The sequence below is a fragment of the Tenebrio molitor genome, chromosome 1 (assembly GCF_963966145.1).
Source record: "Tenebrio molitor chromosome 1, icTenMoli1.1, whole genome shotgun sequence".
Lineage (NCBI taxonomy): Eukaryota > Metazoa > Arthropoda > Insecta > Coleoptera > Tenebrionidae > Tenebrio > Tenebrio molitor.
In genome coordinates this window covers 17,554,419-17,561,591 of record NC_091046.1, presented here as the reverse complement: position 1 = coordinate 17,561,591, position 7,173 = coordinate 17,554,419, and the positions used below count along the sequence as shown (strand labels likewise).

The 7,173-nt window shown below is 35.7% G+C and overlaps 1 long non-coding RNA gene across 1 annotated transcript; it reads right to left on the bottom strand.

The window, feature by feature from the left end:
* Positions 1-5,556: 5,556 nt before the first annotated feature.
* On the bottom strand, positions 5,557-6,492 carry LOC138141169 (uncharacterized). The gene is made up of 2 exons (XR_011163027.1): positions 5,908-6,492; positions 5,557-5,803 (listed from the first exon to the last, which is right to left on the bottom strand). It is a non-coding gene; the product is annotated as an uncharacterized lncRNA (long non-coding RNA).
* Positions 6,493-7,173: the final 681 nt, after the last annotated feature.

Sequence of the window (7,173 nt, the reverse complement as noted above, 5' to 3'; positions counted from 1 at the left end):
TTCACATAACTTTCGGACCCTAACTAAAGTTAAATACAGTCAGCAATACGTTTTTAATTCATAACTTGATGTAAAAACATGAATTATTTTAAACTTTTGTATGGTTTGGACATCCCTCACAAAAGAGTCAATTATAAAAATTTTAAAATGGCAGTAATCGAGAATATTTCTTTTTATTTAAGAAACTGATTCATCATATATCGATATCATATCGATCCTTTCGTCATTAGAGCACATTTTAATTAACAAAAATTATATCACTGAACTTCAAACTTTAAAATTGACTCAAGTTGCAAAAAACCATTTTGCATTTGCAACAGCATTTTTATGGCATAAGAGGCCGATTTGAAGTTGAGTTGCAACTTGTATTGTCATGGTAACGGCACAAAATTGCAAGTTTGAGAAAGATGACGTATATTAGTAATTGATGTGTAGGACAAAGATAGCTACACATTTGCGCTGCATCACCTATTTGTCACCCTGACTTGAAATCGGGCTCGTAGTAATTTGAAATTACTTTAAAACTGTACTTATATGGAAAATATTCCATCCAAACTATGATTTTCTGGTCTTTTTGCGCCTTTATTTGGTTTAAAAATATAGAAAAAATGCTGTTGCAAATGACAAGTTGTTTTTTGCAACTTGAGTCAACTATACATATAGTATATTTGGATGAGTAATCTGTGATCCTGCTTCTGTCTGGCGGTTAACAGTATTCTTTTACGTTTCATATCTTCTTCTTGTTCAGCCATTTCGTGTAAGTAATACTTTGAATGAAAAAAAGCGAACCAAAATGAAAAAGTCAAAAATGTATTAAACTTAACTTTGTAATAACCCAGGTATCGCCAGTCTTCCGCCAAAATTTAAATATTTGAAAATTCAAATTAAACCCGCGAAATAGAACAAATTGGCCATGTCGTGATCGTCATCGAAGCGGTAGGACCCCTACGTTGTGTCTTTTGTACAAAATGGCGGCAGACTAGCTCGGGCTGCAAATGGCGGACCTGCAGGGTGAACAAACTTCGAAATAAAAATGCATAAATCGGTGGGAGGACGCCTGTATTTATTCTCGTTTTCATTTACAGTGCTGATTGATATCACACCCAATCACATGATATATAAAAAATTCAGCGGTGCGACTTTACATGACATAACAAGAAAAATACACAATAAATTTGTCTATCCACCTCTTGAGGAGTGTAGAAAGTAATAGTTCCCCCTTTTTTTTTGTTTTTTTTTTTTGTCGGGACGAAACTATACAACAAATAAAATAACAACGGTTGCTCAGAACCTAAACTCGTAATCCAAGAACAAAGCGGTACCCTGAAACAAATGATAGTTATGTTATTACGAATAGACACTGTAAATGGGATGAGTAAAACCCCCAAAAATCATCCACAAACGATGGCGCACCGTAATCTTTTCAATTGACAAAGTTACACAACATGTTACATAAGATTGCAATGACAGACACTCTAATTCCCTAATTGAATATTACGGACCTCTGACTCTCAGCTCTTCAAGATAGCACGCGGCCTACGATCGCGAAGTTAACCTAGTTCTCGCCCCCCAGTCTCCTAATTTCTACCCTAGTGACGTCGGGTCGTTCAAGTCCCTGTGACACTTAACTCGTTATGTGTGCAGTGCCCCAGGTTGTGTCCTCCGAATCGCCACTGCGAAGGCTACATATTATTATTATTATTATTATTATTTGGTATGTTGGTTAACAGGTTGTACACCCAAACAAAAACCAACAGTAAACAGCGTTATACAATGCAACAGCTCAAAAAGCGACTGTGTACCCGTTACGGGAAACGCTCAATTAAACCTCTGAAATGCAGGTAATCAATCTCTTAAATTGTCCAAGACTAATCACAAAAATATCGCACTCACTACAGTTGCTATTGAATAATGTGCAGGCAGTATAAAGAGGGGAACGATGCAGTATATTAGTAACTGCTCGCGGAACATAAAAAAAACGACCAGATCTAAGATTTGCCCGAGGCACATTGAAATAAATTTGGGATAACAAGAAGGGAGAATTAATAATGCCGTGTACGATCTTATATAGAAATATCAGAAAACTATCATTACGTCTCATATTGAGAGAACGCAGATTTGCCATATTATAAAGAACAGAATTAGGAGTACCTCTTGGAGGAAATTCAGCAATTAACTTGAACAGAAGATACTTGGCAAACTTCCTCTGAACCGACTCCAAAGCATCAACACCTCTTCGATAGATCGGCGACCATACAATTGAACAGTACTCCAATTTAGATCTGACCAAGGTAAAATAAAGTGCCCTTAAGCAACTCTCAGACCTGAATCGTTTGCACGATCGAAAGATGAAACCTAAAGTTTTGACTGATGATGCCACAATAATATCAACATGTTCGTTGAAGGTGAATTGAGCGTCAAATGTAACGCCTAAATCCTTGAAAGTGAAACACCTAGTCAATGAAGCATTCCCAATTCATATGATGAAACAGGGGCCTTCCACCAAGGCGTTCGAGAAACTCTGCGGCCAGGGGGCCAAGATCACACGTCATGAAGAGGCCCTGTGGGCGCGACAAAGGCCCCCCCAGGTCCGGCTCTTTTGGCAGGCTCCCGTTTTTCATTGCAACGTGGTGAAATTGCCCCCGCAACTACATTCCTAACTGCGACCAAACACGTGCCCCTTTTTCCTTGTGGCAAATGGAAAGCCGTTCCCGAAATGACCTCCCGTTTTCCCTAATTAAATCGCTGACGCAATATGTTCTAACTTCCCAGCCCTACCCCGAAAATGGACTCGCCCAAAGTATTTCTAACTGTTCGCCGCTAAATAACTCTGATTTTAAAGCCTGGACGCGACCAACTGATTTCCACGGTTCACCCCTTACTCTCTCTAACTTTGAAAATGGACTCGTCCCACGGATTTTAACTACCTGACAACTTTATTGCGACGTTCCTTAAAGAATTTACCCACTCTATCAATTCCTACATCACGCGAACTTATCGGAATAACAAAACGAAATAGCATACCTGCTAAACACTACTTGTTGCCTGTAACATCATCCTACCTGAATTACAACGCGCAAACTGTCGGCGACACACGAGGTGCCCACCTGTAATCTCCTCCGCGATTGGCGAATGTTGACGGAGCACGGCCTTGATTACCTTGACAATACACAATAAAATACACGACTCGAGATTCGTAACCGCAATAACTACATTTTCAACTAAAACAATAACAATCAAAACGACGATTCAACAAACACCACCGTTCACTTCGAGAGCTGAAAATCGAGTGTCGCCTCTTTCGTATAGACTACATTAAAAAGCACAGGGGACTTTCAGGGCGCCAACAGAATAGATTTGGTAACTTACTAAAATTTTCAGTGATATTCTGTTGGTACTGACATGGTACAGCCATGCTTTTTTAAATTTTTGCCATTATGCTGTTTTGCTACTTGACAAGAGTTCACACTGGTGTAAAGTGTTCGCAATTTATAGCTAAAAACGATTTTTGGACCGCTAATTTGATATTTGCTGTCTCATAGCCATCAATCTGCTTGTTGCAGATTTATTTCTTTATTTACGTATTAATTTTTATACGTTTTATTGTCTTTATTACAAGTGCTTACAGTTAGGTTTTGCTTGAAGACAAAAGAAATGGATCATTTTCCCAGAAGGAGCTTCGGGGACGTGCCCCCTTTGTTCTAAAAGTTTTTCCAGCACCAACTTGAAGAACAGGCATATTAAGAGAGTACATCAGACAGTTGTGGAGAATTGTCGGAAGAGTCACATTATATGTCCATTGTGCGAGGAAAGAAACGAAGTGAAGACGCAGGAAAATTTGAGGAAACATCTTGAAGAAAAACATGAGGTAAGTATTGAAAATTTATCACTCCAATTTTCTAGTAGTCAGGAGTATGAAATGTGGAAGAATATTAAAAAAATTGAGACAAATTATGCAAAGAACAGAGGACTTAATAATAATGGTCATAAAGAGATTCACTATGAATACAACAGAAGCAACATAAAAGGTAAAAATTAAAAAAAAAATCTACATTATTATGAGGTATTTTTTAAGGATTTAAAAGCAAGGCTTGCAAGAGGACGGGGAAGTTAATTTATATGAGTATTTATTAAAAACTTTGATTAACATAATTGTGCTATTTGGGGGTAAAATGACTGTAAACTTTTGGCCAACACATGTTGGTCATGATGAAGAGGAACTACTAAGCAAACATCTGTCAACATTGGAGAAGACAATTGTTGTAGAGAAATTAAAGTCTGGAGTGCCAGTGGATAGAATTTTGGAAGATGCAAGGAAATTGAACACACCAAAAATTGAAAGATACAATCTACTAAGTAGGATGGATGTCACTTATTTATTGAGAAAACACAATGTTGAGAAGAAGAGGGATAAAGATGGGTAATTGTTCACTTTAACTACTTCTCGAATTTTCGCGTTTTTTCTGGCTAGACAGCCTCAGGGCGTCCTCCTAGATCGTTTCCCACGCAAATGCCTTTTTTTCTCTCTTGTTGTGTTTCAAGGTCGCGCCAATGTCTTAGTATAACTAAAGGGTAAGGAAAATTCATTTGCATTGGCCACCAGCGAACGAATGACTATAGCTACTAATATAACATGTTTTTTTTTTAATAAAATTTATTGTAATCTGGAAGCATTGTATATTTAGTTAATGTATGTATCATATTATGAATGTTGTATTTATGTAGTAAGACTCATATGTTTCTTGTAGGTTCTTCTTATGAGCAGTAATCGAACCTACTGATAAATATAACAAATATCAAAATGTACTCGTTTTATTCCACTTTCCCTATTAGCTCAATCATTTTAAAATTTAAAGATAAGATGTTAAGATGTAAATATTTGGATTATACTATTAAAAGACCTGTTAATCGTAAAAAAAAAGAAAGGAAAATACGGGGTCGTTATAAATAATTGTACCATCGTAAGTGGCTGTGCGCTATGCTTTAGGTGCGCCGCTACGCCAGTTAGATATCTGACCTCACCAATTTTATATAATGTACTTGTTTATTCCAGAATAAGTTCTTTAACCGCATTATTTCATAAATAGTAAAAATATAATTTCAGTTAGATATCTGACCCCGCTATTTAAGCAATTATAATGTCACTTACTCATTACAGTTAGAGTTCTTTAACCGAATTATAGTAAGAATACAATTGTTCGTGACTAGGACTGTAATGAGGTGCTGGTATTTGTGATTTTGTGTAATTGTTCGAAGGACCTGATGATTAAAACTCAATGTTTTAATTTTAACAATATATTCAACAACAATGAAAGTGGACCGAACTGTCCGGTGGTTAATACGGGTACATACAGTTTCGTCCGGAGAAATCTTTTAATTACCTAGTCCTTAAAACGCCCTACCTGCAAAACTTACGGTTTCGGCCGGACTCAATTTTAGGGTACATGCACTTTCGTCCGGCAGTACCTGTTGTACTTAATAAAATTTATTGAGTACCTGTCTCTACCAATGTTAAGACATGTCGAAAGACAGGGTTTGCAACAATGAAAATAAATAAACTGTATATATAATTTTATTATATTTATATACATATTTACATTCAATTAAAAACTAAAATAGTGGGAAGTCAATTTAATGAACTGAAGCCGAGTAATTTGGTTATCATCTAATTGTTTTATTTTTTCTTTTAAGTAGTTTTCTCGTTTCTAAAATCTAAAATAATCTAGGAATTTTTCCAGTTGCTGATTATGTGGCCTGATTTCATTCAGCTCGAATACTAAACAGTCACCAACACTTTCGGGTTCTGTAGAAAGAGAAAAAAAAAATATTTAAAGAGAAAAATACATGAAAATTACATTTACATAAAATTAATGTGAAATTGTACAAAATAATAAGTAATTTTTTTACCCAAAAAAAGAAGACCAAAACAGTATCCAATCCATTTTCCAACTTCGGTTCTCTCTTTATAATCCTTAGATAGCCCCAATTCTTGAACTTTCCTCCACCATGCTTGACTAATATGAAATCGACAGCCTATTATTTTAACTTCATTCCATAGAATTTTGACGGCGTTGTGAATAGATTTTTCGAAGTCGATCACAATTTCTTGTGGTTGGAACTTCAAATTTATTTCCTTACATTTGTTTAACAGAATAGTTAGACATTTTGCATACGTCTCTCGTCTTTGTTAATTTATCTTTGAGCAAACAAAATGCCAACGGAATATAATGCCCATTATAGTATCCATGAAGTGTGAATAATTGTAAGAAATACTTTGGACAGTATTTGAAAGTTCCGTCCAAGAATATACGAGTACATCTGCACAAATGCTTTAAATTTACGTCGCACGAAAAACTTATTATGTTAGATTCAATATCGTTAATCATCAAAAAATTTTCTTTTCTGTTAGTAATTATTTTTTCTTTTATGTCCTCCAAAGCGCAATGCGATTCCAAACAAGATTTAGGCAACTTTGGAAACTTCTTGCGTCTTTCTCCGTATAGTATTTTTAAATTCGTAAGGAATTTTAGCTTAAGTCATAAATAAACCGAACAAAGACCCTACTTAAAGAAATTTATTGTGATATTGTACCTGTCAATCACTAGGCGGTCTCGGAGAAAAAAATTACCTGGGGTAGTACTCAAAATATTTGTCGGAGACCGTCTAGTGATTGACAGGCACAATATGATAATAAATTTCTTTAACTAGGGTCTTTGTTCGGTTTATTTAGGGCTTAAGTCAGAATTCCTTAGGAAGTTACAAGCACTATATATACACCTTTTTACAGATTTTACGTCATCAATGGTTAGTTGATCAGATTCATTTTCTTTTAAAACAGAATGGATAATTCTTTTAGGTTGCAATCCAATATCTTCAGAAGCCTTGCGTTTAGCTGCTACTGCCACGAATTGTTTTTGTAGTGCTGACTTACTGAGTTCCTCGTAAGAATGGATTAAATTATGCCGTGATATTAAAAAATTTCACCAATTGTGTAGATCGTGGCGTTGCACTTTGGAACTCTGCATCTTCATCTCGACTCACCATTCAACAATTTATCACAAAAACTGAACTTATAATTGTTAACAATCAACAATACTTTTCCACGTTTAGAAACACTTTTTTGGATGTCTAAATTTTCCATTTTGCAAACTTAGATTTTACTTTGCAACTAAT